This window comes from Phalacrocorax aristotelis, chromosome 10 (assembly GCF_949628215.1).
Source record: "Phalacrocorax aristotelis chromosome 10, bGulAri2.1, whole genome shotgun sequence".
NCBI classification, from domain to species: domain Eukaryota; kingdom Metazoa; phylum Chordata; class Aves; order Suliformes; family Phalacrocoracidae; genus Phalacrocorax; species Phalacrocorax aristotelis.
In genome coordinates this window covers 7,582,973-7,599,494 of record NC_134285.1, presented here as the reverse complement: position 1 = coordinate 7,599,494, position 16,522 = coordinate 7,582,973, and the positions used below count along the sequence as shown (strand labels likewise).

General features: G+C 43.0%; 1 long non-coding RNA gene across 1 annotated transcript; it reads right to left on the bottom strand.

Moving 5' to 3' along the window:
- Positions 1-293: 293 nt before the first annotated feature.
- LOC142062514 (uncharacterized) lies at positions 294-16,522 on the bottom strand. The gene is made up of 3 exons (XR_012662464.1): positions 14,796-16,522; positions 4,313-4,481; positions 294-4,223 (listed from the first exon to the last, which is right to left on the bottom strand). It is a non-coding gene; the product is annotated as an uncharacterized LOC142062514 (long non-coding RNA).

Genomic DNA, 16,522 nt, shown 5'->3' with positions numbered 1-16,522 from the left:
ATCATCCCGTAACACAGACAGGGAGGCAGGAATAAGTCAAATACAGAGGTAATATTTAATATATCAACACATTTAAGCTAGCATGTTTGCAAATATGATTCATCTTCTTGCACAGTCTGAACTAACTTAAGCCTCCCCTGTACTGGGGAAGTTGTGTTGAATTTTTAAGTTCTTATCCACTCCAGACTCCTGTTGAAAGTAACAGTTAAGAGCAGCAACCTGGGAGACGTAAAATTTCAAAACCAGCTTGAAACAGCTCTTTGAAGAAAGACTTCACTTGTTAGCCACTTTTTAGATAATTTTATTTTGTAACAACTTTTTAGAAGTTGAGCCCTTGTATGCGCTTATAAAACAGGTAAAAATTAGTGATCCTTGATGAACACGCTTGAATGCATGTGAATTTGGATACAGCAGAAATACTCCAGATTGCAAGCGCACCTTTGCATCTCACTGATAATACACAAAGTCATTGGGACCCTTCCGCAATTGAGTTATTCCTGGGGCCAGACCCTGAACGAATGCACATGCTTTCCAGTTGCCCTTTGCAACTGCCTCATGTAAGGATCACTTTCTAAAAATGCATGGGCAAGACAAATATGAGGATATAAATCAATTCAAGGAAAAACTAATTTTAAAATGTCAACAAGACTGTCTTTCAGCATTTAGTCAGATCTCCTATCAAGTCCTACAACTACAGTGGCTGTCTCTACCAGTCTGTTTTCCCTAAAAACCACATTCTATCTGCAAAAATAATCCAAACACATTTTTCTTTTGTGCCTGTCCCACAGAAAAGGACTTCTAGTTATTAACTCAAAATTCAGCTTTTAATCATATCTGCTCAGAGCAGGGTTGAAGCTGTGATGCAATGCACAGCTTTTCTGCAAAGCATATGGTATTTGAAAAGCTAGTAGAAGGGAAAAACGACAGACAGGAAAAGGTTCAGACTTCTGTAGCCTCGGTTTTGCACTGCATGGTAATTATACTGAAGAATTCATGACTCACTTTGGTGCACTACTGTGCAGTGCTAAATTAGAAGTTTGGCAAGGACACCAGACAAATGATGAAAGATATAATATTGGTTTCTCCAGCATAACTTCATCACTATAGTTTCAAGGCGTTTGAAAGTTCTTTTTTTAGCACTCTAAGGAAACAAGTCCTTTTTTTAAAAAAGAGCAACATACTGAGTCAAAATTGTACTGTATGGAAGTTGGCAGAAGTAGGTAAAATTCCTCTTTAAAAATCAGCCTTTAAGGTAATTTGGGTAACTGTTCCTAAAACTTATTTCTGAGTCTACAGAGTATCTTACACAGAGACTATTTAAAACTGTTGTGCATTATAGTGTAAGTGTGATGTGGAGATGAAGCTTTTCCACTATATAACATTCATAAAGGAATAAAATGGTTTTCTTTACACCAGCTTACAAATGTATATTGTCAAAGTTATTTACATAAAGATTCATTCCCTAGTCATTTGACAGCTGCAGTGAGGCCAAGCACACTGGAAGATGTAAACGTTGGGACAGCACTTAAACTCTTAAAGACAAATCCTTTTCCTCAAGGATTGCAGATAGTCTGGAGTTACGCAGCACATTGGAATTAATCCAGTTTTGCCAGATGCAGCCAATCCTCCATGTAATGCTGAACTAGTTATTCTGATTTGTAATGAGAAAGAATTGGTGCCAGTCATAAGAAAGAGGCACCAGCATTAAGAAGTTTGCATGTGACCCAGAATCAACTTCTCAGTTTACCCAGCTACAAACCAAATAAAAATACCCAGCTCCCCAGTAGGGCAGAGATGGGAACGAACTTCTGTTAGGCATCTGCACATCTCACAAAAGTTAGTGTCAGATGCAAGTGGACATAAAGATTTTCACAGCTCACAGCAATCAGAGGGTTTGAACATGGAGAGAGTGCTTAAAATGTTAGCAGAAGTCCTGTCTATGGAACTTGTCATTAACTTCAAGGTCTCCCTGCATAAACCTGGCAAACTCTCAGAAATAATGGAGGCGGTTATTAATGTTAAAGTCTCCATATGCTAAACAACCACTGCTCTGTATATTACGTATCTTGTTTAAAGGCAAGCATAGAGATTGCAAACGGTTATTTTTAACTCTTTTCAGTATACAGTACATCTGTTGTGTTTTTGATTTCCATTAAAAATCAGAGTCATTTACTGATCTGGCTGTCATCCAGATTTCTACATGAAACACATGGACTAAACACAAAATAATGCTGTTTTATGTGCATGGGTGCATGTATTGTATTTATTATCTGCTACGATTATTAGAAATGCAGTTAAAAATGCTGGGGGGGTGCTTTGAAGGAACAGACTATCATACTTATCTTCATATTTCCTCAAAGTTCCTGGGATTAAGAAACATTAAGAACAAGACTGTGAAACCTTTCTTTATGTTTACATGCTGCTGCCATGACATACAACCCCATTGACTTTGCTTACTTGAGAAGGGGATCCTGAAGCTGGCTGTAAAAGGGACACAGATCAGGGTGTACCAGACACCTTGAACATAGCTTTAAAGAACACACATTGAGAAAAGCCTCCAACGATAATGAGCTACTGAAATATCTGCCAACATGGACCTCAGCCAGTAAGTCAGGCAAATTAAAAGCTGCAATCACTTCTCTGAAAATTCTCCAGCAAAACTTGTCTTGAGTTTTGCTTCCCTGGTGAAAAACAGAAGATGATCAGCATGCACCAAAGGTCAGTGGGTTCAGACTATCTGAGACCATCAACGGGAAGAAATTAAAATGCTGTAAAAGGGCACTGCAGAGTTCCTTGCCAGCAGCCTTTTACAAGCTCGCCCCAAAGCCTGCTGAAGTCAACTGGACTCTTTTTGTAGCTACCACCAGCTTCAGGTCACATCCTTGCTCATTGCAGGGCTCCAGTGCCCTCTCCTCTCCTGATTTCAAAGGGGGCAATGCAGTCTTACAGATGAGAGGGACTCTTTCAAATAAGCACTGAATTAGACCTAGAGAGGTCAATACACCACAATGCTGCTCTTACTGAAACTTTGGGCTGAGTGGAGAAAATAAAGATATTCACTTAAATTTGAAAATTAATTCCAAGGTTATTGTCTTGGCAACCTTTCAGCACTTGTTTTCCATGCCTGCATGCACAGAGACCTATTTCTAACCAGGACCCTTATAAAATCAGCAGGCCTAAAACACAAACAGCCAGATGTTCAGAAAAAGGTGAAATCCAAATTGTATATTTGATTTCTGATGCGATTACATAACCTGTCCAGGAGAAGATGAGCCAATACCCCGCAGCTTACGCAAGCAACCCAGATGGAGCTTTGCTCGTAAGGCAATTCCTGTTATTATCAGCAAAGGCACATCTGTCTGGCCAGGCCGCCCCAGCTGCAGCCAGCCCCTAGAACATGTAGGTCCCAGCTCATTGCCATTAGGGGACAGTCCTCAACAGGGTGAGTTACAAGGCTCATCTACCTTCTGCAGCAGATCATGACAGCGATGCCACTGGCTTCCCTCACCCCAAGCAGGGCAAGCGCTCACCGTGTGCCCACTCACCCACTGGACCGATGAGAAAGTACAGCTGTTTCACATATACAGTCTCAAATTTTTCCTCTTTAAGGACAATGTGATCTTCTCTTGCTGTGGTTTATTCCCCTGGCCTTTATATGCTGGCTGCATATGGTACTAATTTCACACCCATTTTCAGATGATGCAATGAAATTAAATGACATGGCCATATTCACACAGGGACAGCAGCATTAATGCTGACTCTGGGAAGAGCTCCTTGGTTTTTTTTTCTCTAAATATGGGTGTACTGTTTCTTTCATATTGTGCTACCACTCTACGGCAGTCAGAATTGCCAGATTGACAATACCATTTTACATTACACAACCTGCAGTTCAATTTAACTTTAGTGTCCTTAAAAGGTTAAACTTCCATGGGAAATTATCGTTCAAGAAATAAAGCTTGCATATGTTTGTGCCAGAAAGCCGTTTCTGCTGCTTTCTGCCACAACTGTGACTCCTGTTTTTTTTTTTGTTTTTTTTTTTTAATCATGACTCAGAAAGACTAAATAAAAGTTCAGCTTGGGTTTCAAGAATGCAAATGTGCATATTCAGCACCCAGGGTAAGTTTTCCCACTACTGGGGGAAACCCTGCCCAAGTCAAAAGAATAGCACTTCTGGAGGATCCAGCTGGCAGCAGAGTCACTGCCTGCCCTTTGAACGCTGGGGTCTGGAGAGCAAAGAGAAGGAGAAAATCATTTTCCACGGACCTTTCTATCAAAAGGCTTCAGAAGCAACTGCCGCTGCTGTGTCTCTCACCTCTGAGCCCGAGTCCCTTTCTCTCCTCGCTCTCCTTTTCTGCTGTTTGTCTCTCAGCCCTCCCGGCTGTCAGGTACCAGGAGGTGAAGAACCAAATTCCTTTAGATGGCACTTACTGTGGGGTACAAACAGGAGCACATTTGCAGTCTTCGCCCATTCCTTATTGCCACTGTAATGAAGGAGCAGATGAGAAAGCGTTGCTGCATCAGAACATAGCCTTTATAAATTTAATGGTGGAAAAGAGGCTACAGGGGCATACAAACTGCCAGTATTTCCCTATGGGGTAAGGCTATTTGTATTTCAGTGCCTTCCAGCATCCTTACCCCTCCTGAACTGTTTTGCAGCAATGCTGATGTCTCCCTTCTGAGAATAAACCAAAATGCCAGGCCAAGTACGGAAGGGGAGGTTCAGCTGCTTTCCTTGAAGTCCTTTATGAGGAAAACAGTTTGGGTCTGGCTGGACTTACAAGATCCACTAGACATTTCACTCCCATTTTGTCATAGGTTTATAACACGAAAACAGGTAGCAAACAGAGAGATTAAGCTCTGTGACTTCTGTGCAGGGTTCGCCCTGGAGTGTGCTTGGGCGTGTTACAGTGTGCACCCACAGCAAGTCTCGTCCCTTACCCCAGCGCTGCTGTCACTGTGCCCTGAGCGTCGGGGCAGGGGGAGCACACTCGGAGCAGCTGCACAGTAGGACTTTTTGGCCTTAATTTATACGCTGATCTCCGTATCAAGCTTTCAAGTAACAGGTACATGCCAAAAGTCTGCTAAATAGCATCTCCCTTAGTGCTTGAAGTAACCCTATAGGCTTTATTGGCAGTAGTACTTCATATGTTCTGCACCTCTCCGTAGGTGGCAGACAGGAGAAGTCACACATCGTCAGACCTCCATCAGAGACCCCCTAGGGAAAGCAGCCTCCTCCCCATCCTCACACAGCCTTCACCCTACCATTATGCACCAACCCTACCAAACTGAAACACATACCAGCGCCCTGCCCTTTGCCATCTGCAACTCCTCTGGCCACTTCTGCCGCTGCCAGTGGTGCAAAGCAAAGCATCCAAGCAGCTCTTGACTACCCACAGTGCTATTTCTGTGCTATCCCTACATACTAGAGGTAGAAGGCATAGCTTTCCTGTAATTATTATTAGAAGGAACCTATAATTATCTTCTCTGGGTTGAGGAATAATAAAATAAATGAAAGACAAAACAGGAAGTATGAAGCAAGTGTTTATATAGGACTGTGAGCACCTACACAAATGATACTCAAAGCTGCATCTCATACTGTTATTCCCTTGTTTCATTATTTCTTCATGTCCTTCATTTTTAGTCCTTCTGCATAAGACATTTTGTTCTTTTGCTTTATAAGTTTGTTCTTTATTTGTCCCTATTTCCTTTTGTTCTTCCTTTGATGTTTATCCTTTTAATGTTTCTTTCCAAAAGCTTTTTTTTTTAAACCCTACCAGTTTCAATGTCTTTTTGGATTTGCTGCTACTTTACTCTTCATGGAATTTTGATTTTTCTTGCTGCCTTATTTGTTATCTGTGGCACAGAAGCCATCAGATACCAGGAACCTTACTGCATCACTCCACATCTTAACTAAATACAAATGTTCAAACTTAATTTTCACTTCATTACCCCTAGCACTTGACTTACCTACCTCACTTCCATTTGTAGACTGGAATTCTAAAGTGGACCTTATAGATAACAAGCAAAATCTTACATTATCTTACATTATGCAAATGTCTCCAATATTATGAACATGGGTCTGGCAGAATTTATTCCAGCAAAGTGTTGACCATCAGTGAGTTGAGCAGGACCTCTGCTCACATTGATGGTGTTATGCACAAGGTCTCCACCATGAGCTGAGCAGGACCTTTACTCATGGTGATGGCATTATGCGCAAGGGCTTCACCAGCCTTTCAATTCAATCTGTTCGGTCCTTGAATATCAAACTGCCAAGCCGAAGATCCATAATCAGAGCTTCTGTTGACTTCAGTGAGCAACCAAGGAGGCCAGCTGGGTTTTGCTGCCACCTCAAGCTGAGGGGAAATGATCCAACTGCAACAGCCTCTTCCCCATCACATCAAGGCAAGGAGCTCCAGAGGCAGGGCACTACCCCCTTGGGGATCTCAAGCATTAGCCCTTTCTCAGTTTTCTGGCCACATCAGTGCTGAAAGGAGTAAGACCTATGCAAAAGGCACAAAGAAGTCCAGTCCCTGTGCCCTGACTAACCTGCCAGAAGGGCACAATCTATATTTGAAGACAAATGGAGAGAGGGAGATTCAGACCTTCACACAACAAAATGCGAGCATAGCAGAGCTTTGCAGCCACTGTTACTACAAACTCCTGGTGCTCTTGAAACTATTAGCTCCCATAGAAATAGCAGATATGCCATCTAAAGAAGGATCTGTATTTATACGAGTCACCCTATTAGCATTTGTATGTACAGCAGTCCTGTCTAAAGGGTCCCAGCTGAGATCTGGGACACGCTAGTGCAGCTCTAGCTAGCTTTACTTGAGTTTCTGAAATATTTTATAAGACAACGGCTACTTCACTGGCTTGTACCTATTCTGCATGTTTTCCTATGAGAAAGGACAGAAATCAGCAGACAACCATGTACAGAATGCTAATCTAAAAGATAATAGGAAAAGCTTTACAAGGAGAGAATTCAATTCACTTTATAACAAGAAAAAGTTCATTTCTCACAGTGACAACCAGAATGGTCAATGTTTGGTTCCTGCAGGCTCAGCTCTCTATGCAAAGGTCATGATATTTTGTCAGCAGAGACAACAAAGGTGCCGAGATGGGCTAGTCAATAATTGACTGAGCCTTGTTACTCACTGCAATCTTTATCTTGTCACCATGTCCCTGTCTCAGTTAAAACTAGTGAATCACTTCATTGAAAAAGATTTCTTACCTTGAAAAAAAAAAAAAAAAAAAATCACCATCACTGACAACAACAAAGACTTCCTATCTGGTTTTGTCAAAGGTCACTCAGCAGTTAGGTCCATTTACACTGTGACTTCTATCAGCTGTGAAGAACACAGAACAAAGCACACACTAATATTCACTCCTTTGGTTTCAAAAATTTCCATGGAAACCTTTTTTTTTTTTCTTTTTAAGTTACCTCAATCTTCAAAGACCCAGAGAAGAAAAAAGCCTGCACTTGAAACCACTTTCACTTTGCATGTCTGACATTCATGTTTGCAGCCCACCCGAGAGTTATAACCTTGACACATTTCTTGGCAACTGCCCAAAGTTTTTATCTTCCAGCAGAGAAGGTAAGTGAGCAACTGCTTCCACCACTGGATTACAGGTGCTGTGCATATATATTATCCCCATCCTTCTAACCTGGGTTCCACCTGAGGACACTGCTCTCTTGCTGCAGGCACTGTACAAACACAGAATAAAGGATAGGCCCTGCCTCAAAGCCTTCCCCCTCTGAAGAGACACAGCAGATAAATCAAACCTATACATGGAAACCTGTGTTGGTCTCTCTTAACTAAGTGACAACCTCAAGAGCAATTAGGTCTGACTTGCAAGGGAGTCTACAGCAATTATGCTTCCAGCTCAGGCACCTAAGCTGTCTCAAGTGTTTGAACCCAGCCCTTGGAGAAGCCCAAGAAATAAGGGAGCCAGAAAACAAACCTGCCCCCAGCACCCTGACACCCTCCATACTCATAGATCATCCCTCCCTCATAACAGCACAGTTGCTTTACTGTGAGGGCTACACACATCCTCCCACCTTCAACAGCAAATGCAAAATAACCGTATTTAATCACTAGAGTTTACTATCACAGCATATCAATAGAACAACCCAAGAAAGTGAGACAGTGTGAAAAAACCCTTGGGGAAAGATGGACAAACTTAGGACCAAAAGAGTGTAAATCACTGACAAGAAAATGGTTCCAGGAAGCCCCATCCTGCTGATGGGAGGGGAGGGAGACACAGACCAGAGACTCTCACCACCTCCCTTGGCAAGCCAATAGCAGACTCCCCACATCCCCATCAAGGGAAAGGCCAAGCCAGCCCTGGGCACACCTTAACTCAGCCTACAATGGTTTAATTCAGATCTCAAGGGTGTGAAGCAGGAACCATGCAGGCTGGGATTAGAGCTGCTGCCTTGGCAGGGGTACAGCAGTACAAGGACACCCTGACAAAATCAGGCAAGGAGAGACTTCAACTGCAGGGCAAGTGGCAATTCATTAAAAAGGAATCTCACACCAAGTTAATTAAGAAAAACCCAATAATTGTTGGGGACTAGGAACACAAAGAGTGTACATTTTTAAACTTAAATTTTTTACAAAATTACGTTTTCACTATGACCTGCTAAGCGACAATTCGTGAGGTAGGAGAGAAAAAGGGCTTCTGGAAACTCGAGCACCTGCCTTTTGCATGCCTTTCTCTAAGCTTAGCGAGTTCTGTGTCAAGGCTTGATTAGTCAACGAAAATATCGTCATCTGTTGAGAAAAGAGGGAATTAGGGGTTTTTTTTAAGTGACAACTATTGCACAGGAATCCTCCATGATCAAAGTTTTCAGTGTCTTTAACACCAAATCACCAGAAGCAGATCTGTGATCGTTTCTGAAGTGTCCAAGAAAACACTTTAAGGACAGGACGCAAGAAAAATACAGGAAAGGAGGAAAACAGAGGGGCCTGGGGAAAACAGAAGGTGCAAAGGTGTTCTCACAAGGCCTTCTCTCATTAGAGAGACACATTGTGCTTCGCACTTCCAGTCACATCATGCTGTCCTTCGGGATACACGATTGTGTATATACACAAGGACACTAATAAGTTTAAGGGGTTTCATGACTCAAGGACTCAGCTAAAGTCCCAGTGTTTCAGAGCCTCCTATATAGAACGTTCTTAAGAGTTTGAGTTTCTTGCGGGGTTAAAGTCAAGAGACAAATTATTCTCCAAAGAAGCGAGACCTAAAACATCATCGTCTCTCCCCTGTAACAGCTTTTATTAATAGATCTCAGAATGCTTTAGGGTAGCCTTGCTATCAGATGAGGAAGAACTGAAGCAACTTTCCAGCATCACATAGCCAGGGAACATCCAAGTTGGGAAAAGTCCCGGTGTCTCCTGGGGCAGAGCAATTCACAGCCTGCTATGTTACACTGCCTAGTTGTAAGACTCTCCCATGAGGGCTTTTTATTAGTATTTTAATTTCTATTTCAGTCTGTGGCATGCTTAAAATGTCTTTGTGGTTTGCTCTCTTACTTCCACAGGTTTTTTAAAATTATCTGATTGAAAATTTAGCCAGCCAAGAGGAAGAAGGCTCAAGTTAAGTCAAAACATCCACACAAACCGAAATTAGACAGCAACAAAAATAATTCCCAGAACAGCTTCTTCAATATACAATTAAACTGTTGATGTGTGCATGCATTCTGTCTTTGTATGCACTCAAACGGGTCTGTGTGTGACTGCACACTGCAGCATGCAGAAGCTTCCTGTGTGCATGTGTAACTACATCTTGTTTTAGCATCAGGACACATTTTCTCCAGGCATAAATCACGTAGCTCCATCAATTTTAATGAATCTGCAAAATGATTTTATGTGTAGTTTAGCAAGCCATGCTTTATACACTTTAAAAAGATTCATGCACTATTACCTGAACTCAGAAGGTCCGCAAGGAATACAGGTTATTTGATCACAATTCTTTTTAAAGCAATCAGTTGTTATAGGAAGATGAAATTATGATAACTCAAGTAGCACATGGTCTTATGTCATGCACATCAAGATAATTTGTTTTGACTTAGTTTAAATAATCATTTTTAGATAAGAATACAACCTCCTAACAGCTAATTTTCTTTATGACATCCTACCACTTAAGAAGGCAATTTTTCAGGCTTTCAGTAATGTAGCTACATGCAAGATTACTACTCCACTTGAATGACTAGAGCAAATGTGATCCTTCCACAGGCCAATCACATTGCTCTAGCAACAACAATAACAGGTTTTGTTCTTGCATTGCCAGGCAGCTCTTTGTTCCAGCCAATGGAAGAATTAAGCATTGTGGGCCAGATTCTCAGCTGATATAATTAGATGGCATTTCATTGAAATCAAGGCCAGCTGATACCAGCTGAGGAGCTAACCCTTGATACGCAGCAGCAACAGCTGAGGAGTAATAAACAGGCAGGGAAAAGCCTTCTGTTTCATTGCCTTAATATAATAATGACTCCTCTGCTTTCCACAGGTTTATCAAGCAACCTCCGGATTGGATCATCCAGAATATTGTATCCCAAATTAAAGAATGGGAATGCTCAAAGCAACAGGCTGAAGCTGGAAGCTTTGGCTTTCTGAAATCATTTGAGGCTGGTGATGCATTTCCAGGCCAAGCTACCCTTTGCCCAGCTTAGATGATTTGACAGTACCAGCCAGCTCTGCTGGTAACAGGGGAAACCAATCACATGTCCCTCCTTTCATCACTATTTAGCTCAAGCTTGCAGCTCAGTGCCCCTCCAGTCAACCTTAGCAAAACCATTACAGGAAGCAATGGCTGGCCACACTGCCTGTTTGACAGGGAAGAGGAGATTTGGTCAAAGTTTGTTAAAAAAAACATTATGTAGCTAATGAATTCCTGGAGTGGAAGGCAACCAAGACAACATTAGTTTGCTTTATTTAAAAAAAAAATAAATATATTAGTACCCCACTTCAAACAGGTATCGCTGATCCCTCATACACCAAGTTGACTGTGAAATCAAGCTTATAGAATTGCCTTCTGTTAATTATCAAGCATATTCTTTAGCAATAAAGGCTATTTTCACAGTGTGGGAGGTTAATATGCAGTACCCATCAGATTGCCAGCACGATCTGTGTTTATAAGGCAAAGCACAAATAAAGTGGGTCAGTACATGAATCTTCAGAAGAAGGAAAGCGAGGGAGAGCAGAAAAAGCATCCTAGGCAGCATCACCACAGGGGCTAAGCAAGGCATGTAGTGCCCTCAGGACTTTCAGCATCATAGACAGAGACTTTCAGAAAGGAAAATCCATTGTTCCATTAGAAGTAACAATAAAAATATTACGTGGATTGAAAATGTGCAATCAGGCCTGACTTACAGTTTGCCCTGCTGCATTCAGGCTTTACATCAGAAGGCTGTAAACCGTTATAACAGAAAATAATAGCTGGGTTTGTTTACTCACCCAAAGCCATGCTTCATTTATTTACCTGAATACATTATCACATACACTGACCATTGTCACTGCTCAGTGAGGCAAGTAGACAAAAATGGGGAAAATAAACATCGACAGATTTCACCAGCAGATAAGCTATTAAATCATGCACAAAACAATGAAGAAATGTCAGGATATACGACAATAACCTCTCCTGAATTCTTAATTGTGCTGTTAAATAAAACAAAGGTAGAACATGCAAAAAGAAGTGCTTAGTGTTAATTTGTAATATCAAATAAAAAGCCTGCTAGATCCAAAGCAATCTTTGCCTGTGAATGTAGTAATTCAATGTAAAATTTCTAACAACATTCAACTGCTTCCAAGAAAACAGAGGAAATATTTTAATTCAATGGCCAAAAAAAGAAAATAAAGAATTGATGTAAGGGATTTGATTTCATTGAAATTATTGAAATTAGCTATATGCAATAACTTAATGTCATAATATTCCATTAAGAGCTGATTATTTCCTTGTTTACATAATGTTAGCAATCGTGGGGTAATGCTGGTCCAACACACAGCGCAGCAGAAATTAAAAGCTGTTTGCCCCATACTGGAATTCCATAAGCAGGCATAGAGTTAAGGTAAGCAGAAATATTTACATTTTACTTCCTGAGCCCAAGACCTTGGAAAGTAAAATAATAAGCAACTAACTTCTGAAACTACCCAAATCGGGCATTATTACAAAGATCCTATGGCTCCGCACACACAAGTTCTGTGGTTAAATCTTGTTTGAAGACGAGGTTGAACAGTTAGCAGTTACCAAAAATTTTCAGTTTCCCATCAACTCCAAGCCTTGAAGGCAAATGTCTGAAACCAGGGAGAGGTTGCATGCGAACACTGCGTTTTCAGTGCAAGTGAAGGGGCCAGCCCATCGAGGTACATAGGCAAGGAGGTAAAGCTGAAACCCAGCTGGCTGGACACAAATCCCCATTTCTTCCCTTGCAGCAGGAAAAGGGAGCCATTCCTTACTGGGGTGGGTCACACACACCCCAGATCCCAACACAAGTACAAGAGCTCTCCTGCAAACTCACACGTGCCCAGAGACAGCAGTGCGATTGTCCTGGGAAGCTGCAGCAGCCTTGGTAGCCCTTAGACCTGGTCCCAGAGCCTGCCTGCTCCTTATCTTGTACCTGCTGCCCAATTTCCAGGCTATCCTGACCTGCAGCCCAGCTCCTGACTTATTTCAGTGGCTTCACACATTTACAACATGCGGCTTCCTAATCAAAAGCCACCTCAGCAGATATGTGGGTTCCCATCTCCAGCCTGGCCCAAACACCAGGCTCCTTGCCAGCACCACAGGGCCACCAACAGGAATGCAAACGTGAGATTGTCACTTACTCTCTTTTCCCAAATAGATGATTAGCGAGGCAGGAGAAACCCTTTCATTCACACCCAAGGGACAGTGGCTCCAAAACAAGCGCAGGGTATTATTCTTGCGCCTATTTATGGGAAAGATGAATGGGAAAGAAGGGAGGCGGGTACCCTCCTTGTGCTAGAGATGGGGCCCATACCGAAGAGGGAAAAGCTACACGTGTCTTAGCTTCATTCACTTGCATTACCAATCAGCACAGCTTAGAGGCACAGAAGGGCTATACTATACTACTGGTGTTGATCATTAACAGTCTCCAGGATGGAGGAAGAAAGGCTCAGAAAACACAATTACACGATGCTCTTTGTCCAAAGCAAAACCACAAGCTTGCTCTCTGCTGGTGGTTGCCAACTAGCCAGTGCATCTTATTTCACAGATGACCATGTCAATAGGTAAAGGCATTTGTACATACTAATTTGAGAAACAAAGAATTATCTGATGTTATTTTCCTTTAAAGCTTGCTTTATTGCATTGAATAAGAGGACAAAAGAAAAATCCAATTCTGGTAGCAGCATCTGCTCATCCCTGCTGGGAAAGACTGAAGCCTGAAAGATATCAGGCAATTTAATGAAAAATATACCTGCAGACTGTCAACAGGAACAGATAACGTCACACTGAAGGCAGCCCAAGTTAGCCAGTTTGTAAGGTATTTCCCAAGACTTTAAAAAGGCTGGCACCAGAGCTGAGAGACATGCTCTTGTTCACGTAAGAATAGCACCAGCCCAAGTGACCCACAGGAGGTACAGAGGATCACACCAGGAGTTGCCCACATCTGTGTTACCGGGACTCTTCAGCCTAAGTCACCAGGGAACGAGGGGTACTAGAGAACAGTGCCCTGAAAGACCCCATGGGTCTTTTTAATCAGACTTGCTAAAAGCAGGTGTTACCAATTATTTAGTAAATGGGGTGGGGTGGCCCTTGCCTTTGATAGGCACCTCAGAGCAGTTAGCTGCAGGCCAATAGAGCCATAACTCCATTGAAGATCATCACAGGAGATTCTCCAGCTGGTGACACTTGCCATTTCAATATTTTGCCTTCACCAATATACGGGTGCTATTTACACTATAGAAAGGTCCTCCCAAAAGTACTAAGTATAATCTCATAAAAGAAAGACTCAGTTCTTTGTGTGAATCCCACCAAAAAGAAGGAAGGTGAAAGAAGAAATGCACAGAAATCAGACAGCTCTTTATTCACGTCTCTAGGGAACTCTGGCCCTGGCAAAACTTGTCCACAAAGGTCAGTTACGGAGGGGAATATGGTACATCTACCAGTCTCCCATCTTCAGATAAAACTCAAATGTTTGAAAGGCTCAAGGGACAAAAAGCTCATAGGAGAGAGTTAGGGAGATTCAGTTCACAGGCAGACACAATTTAGATAAAACCATATTTAACTGGATAGCCAATATGCGCTAAAGGTCATCCTGATGAGAACAAAAAAAAAAAAAAAAGTAGCTTCAAGGAATCAGTCGCTTGTTCGCAATACTGCTATTTCACCTTTTGAAAAACATGCAGTTAATTCCATTTAGTTGCTTATGTTTCAAAGCTAATCTCACTTTCATTATATAACTCTTGCACGTGGAGTTACAACATGTTTGACACTCTGTTTTGTTACTGCAAAGTAATAGATGTATTCAAACAACCTTAAAGAACTCATTTAAGTAATTTGCAACTTTCTCTTCATCGTACCTGTTAAGGCTCACCCCCCACCTAATACCATAGCCTTCAGCTTTAGTTGATCAAACAGTAAGAAAAAAAAAATCCACGTAGCTACAACCTGTAACCCACAAACCCTATCATGCCATGCTAAAGCAGATAATGCGTCATATTATCTGCCCTCACACGAGGTACTACAAGCAGCTCACCCAGAACCCCTTAAAAAAGCCACAGCAAAGGGAGTATAAGCAACACACAGGGAACTGCTACATACCCTGCACTCACCCCTCCCAGAGCACTGGCTTTAGGCTGCTCTCCTCCATCACTCCACTCCCTGAGGCACAGGCTCCTGTTTCCACCTGCCTCCTTTTGTCTCCTTGGGCTTGTTTCATAATCCAGCTCAGCTGATTTTCCTGAGAGACAGCACCAGAAGCTCTGCAGGAGAGAGGCTGCAGCCACAGGCGGGCAAAAAAACCAAAACAAACAAAAAAACCCAACCAAAACAAAACAAAAACCACCAAAACCTCCCAAAAAAACCCAAACCCAAACTGATAGTCTTCCACATGCCATTCAAACTGCACCCCCACCACATATCATATGCCCTTCCAGCAGCAGTGGGTTCCCCACTTGAACCAAAACTGCAAGGCTCTTCCTGATGGACCTAAAATGCCAACTTGCTAAACTCCATTAAAATAAGCTGAACTTTAACTTACTGCATAGAGAGGTAGTTAACTTATGAACCAAACTCAATTTCCCAAGCAGAACTGTACAGACTTGCTATCGAGCAGCGGTGGGAGGCAATGGCATACAAGGAGCCAGCGTTACTGTCCTTGTCAACTGACCAGACGCCCTTTAACCGAGCTGGTCTTGGTGAAAAAGTAGAAAAAGATGGAAAACCTTGCCACTGGCTCCACAGCAAAATGTTTTGCTATGATTAAGTACACCCGTACTTGAAGGATCCAGGGTGACATAATGGCTTCCATGGGAATCAAAGTGCTGTATCTACAGTGAGCTGTACCTCTGAACCCTGGTACTAAGAGGTCCTCCTAGAACAGCAAGTCCTGTGCCTCCATAAAGGTACAGAGCAGTCCATAGGATCACGGCCCTGTCAGCTCTATTTTTTCAACAATCTTTTTTTCCTGTTGCAAAAGCAGTGACTTCCCTTGTGCAGAACTTGGTGACACTGTAACAGTGCACGGACGTGCCTCAGGGCAGTGCAGAGCACGAGGCTCTGCAGAAGCCCCCAGTGAGGGAATGCTGCTGGATGGAGCCTGGGGGAGGGGAACATTTTGGGGGGGGAAAGAAATACTTTAAAGTTGCTTAACCCAGGGAAAAATGGGCCAGCATGATCAGCACTGAGAAGAGTCTGTGGAAGCTGGTGGTGGGTAGGCAGAAGCACCTTTCTCATTCCTACTGCAGCCCCACTCAGTGACTGAGCCCTGCTAAGGCCCATAAAACCCAGGGGACTCCCCTGGCCAAAGACAAAATCAGCAGCCCAGAGCGTGCCTGCCTGATCTCCTGAAGACCACTGGAGTGGCTTGTCCCTTCCCCCAGACCGCCTGCAACCTTAGACAACCATCGACGGCAATTGCTGGACTCCGGAGGCTGCCCCCGCCGCGGGACCACCAGCTCCATTAGCCATTAGGCCACCCAGGCACGGAGCCTGCTGAGCAGCTACGGGCAGCAGGCGAGAGGGCAGATTACGCCGCACCACGCTCACGGATTATCACAGCCCAAGGATCTCAGATTAAAAATAAAGACCGTTCCTCCGGAGGAAGCGGAGCACACGGCTTTCCGCGTTGACCTTGCTCCGGCGAGGGGCTGGGGGCGAGGGGGAGCAGGCGGCCGGCCGCTCTCCGGCCCAGACGATGACAGAGCAGAATCGCTGCTCCCGGCCTGGGCACACAGACCGCGCTTACACTTCGCAACGCTGTTAGCGCAGATTCCTCTCTCCGCTACCCCTGTCTTTTTTTTTTTCTTCTTCTTTTTTTTTTTTTTTTTTTTTTTTTTTT